This window comes from Mustela lutreola, chromosome 13, assembly GCF_030435805.1.
Source record: "Mustela lutreola isolate mMusLut2 chromosome 13, mMusLut2.pri, whole genome shotgun sequence".
NCBI lineage: Eukaryota > Metazoa > Chordata > Mammalia > Carnivora > Mustelidae > Mustela > Mustela lutreola.
Window position 1 is genome coordinate 23,532,160 of NC_081302.1, and position 2,146 is coordinate 23,534,305.

At 34.7% G+C, this 2,146-nt stretch overlaps 1 pseudogene; it reads left to right on the top strand.

Annotated features, from left to right (window-relative positions):
* The first annotated feature begins 1,550 nt into the window (after positions 1-1,550).
* LOC131814263 (U4 spliceosomal RNA) lies at positions 1,551-1,701 on the top strand (annotated as a pseudogene).
* The last annotated feature ends 445 nt before the right edge of the window (positions 1,702-2,146 follow it).

Here is a 2,146-nt window from a genome sequence, read left to right on the forward strand (position 1 = left end):
GAAACAAGCCAAATAAACAATAGGATAATCTTGGAATTGAAACATAAATGTACACTAAGATGCCCAATAATTATAGGAAAGATCTTGGTGGGGTGGTCCCTAATGAACATAAAGAAGGAAATCCCAATTAGCTGTAGAAACCAAGAACAATACAAGGGAGGGAGGAATAACACCATGGCAGTTCCTGTGTAGGAGAATGGGAAAGTTTTAAGAGGCCTGAGTGATAAAATTCATGACGAGAACAGAATGTGGAGTCCACGCTACATCTAGTAGGTGTTTGGCATATTGAAGTAAGATCTGTGAAAGAAAATGTGGAACAGCTGGTCGTGTATTTTTAAACAAAATATTAAAACATAAAGCTTATGGAAAGGGAGAAAAGGTTTTCGTGATAAATTGCAATCTAAAAATTTCCAAGGGAGATTTCATGTGTTAACAACGTTTTCAGATTAATTATTATTATAGTAAGGACTCTGAAATCTTCTTGGGACCAGTATTCTTTTCTGAAAACCTCAAAGAAAGTTATCTTTGGAGGCGAACATGAGTTTATTTAGCTTTACATACAGCTTTCATGTTGGCACTCACTTGCTCAAATATCTTCAAAGATTAGTGCTTCCTGAAAGATAGAGTACATGTGTTTGAACCTCTCAATAACTAGCCCAATGTCATATTTTTAAAGAGCATTTACATTTTCTTTTTTTTTTTTTATGAACCCTTTAAACAAAGCTGAACCCATTAGAGGCAGTTCAACGAACATTCCATATACATTTACTTTCTAGACCATACAGAATGCTTGTTTTATTTCCATTCATCCTTCAGATTCTGTAACATTGATAAATCCTCCTTAATTATTCCAACATATACTGAGCTCTTCTTTTTCAAAAACTTAATAGTGCTTATCTAGACTAGAGAAACATAAGATCTGCAAGCTGACACATTTTAATAGCTAAATTTTATGCATTTTTCCAACAAAACAATGATAGGCTATAACTTATTATAATATACTATTAGTTATAAATTTAATCAGAGGATTATAGAATACTCCCTTTACCCATGATTTTATGATTTTACCACCACACCAACAGGACTCCAGTATAATAACAAGAATTATACCCGAGTTGAAAGGCAGAATTCCCCCAAAGAAGAGTAATTAAGAGAAGCACAAAGTTAAGAATAGAGACAAACATATTAAGCACAGTTGAACTCCTAGTCAGATTAACATAAATTCTCATGCTTAGTTCCTAGTACCCAATACAATATGTCTGCCTTTCTTAAAAAAAAAAAAATATATATATATATATATATATATATATATATATATATATATATATGTGAAAAACAGTTTGAGGAGACAAAGCAATCATGAAAAACACATTCAGATATGACACAGGTGTTAGAAGTATCAGAGAGGTTTAAATGATTGATATGCTAAAGAGCTCTGATGGAAATATTAGACAATATGAAAGAATAGATAAGTAACATAGAGAGAGAGATGGGAAGTTTAAGGAAGAATAGAAAAGAAGAACTGCTCAGAATAAAAAAACACAGTGACAAGCTTTGCGCAGTGGCAGTATCGTAGCCAATGAGGTTTTTTTTTTTTTTGAGGTTTATCCGAGGCGCGATTATTGCTAATTGAAAAAAACACAGTGACAAAAATGAAGAATGCTTTTAAGAGTTTCATTAGTAGATTTGGCACAAGGAAAGAAAAGTGAATAAGAAGTAACTTCTGCATTTGCAAAGAAACTTCTGAAACTAATGATTATCTGGTCTCTGTCCCCTTTCCTGGCACAGAGCTCCTAAAAGTTGGAATTTCCTGTGAAGAGAGTGGTATTGGTGTTTTTGTTACAGTAATGAGATGACTTTTGGAATGCCCTCACCTAAGGAACCAACCACACTGGAAGAGTCCCCCCGTGACTGGAAGGTAGGAACTTTTTTTTTTTTTAATTTTTTAAAAGATTTTATTTATTTATTTGACACAGATAAAGAGAAAGAGACAGAGTGCACAAGTACGGGGAGCAGCAGGCAGAGGGAAAAGCAGGCTTCCTGCTGAGCATAGACCCTGATGTGGGGCTCCAGCTCAGGGTCCTGTGATCATCACCTGAGACACTTAACTGACTGAGCCACCCAGGTGCCCCAAGAAGGTTGAAAC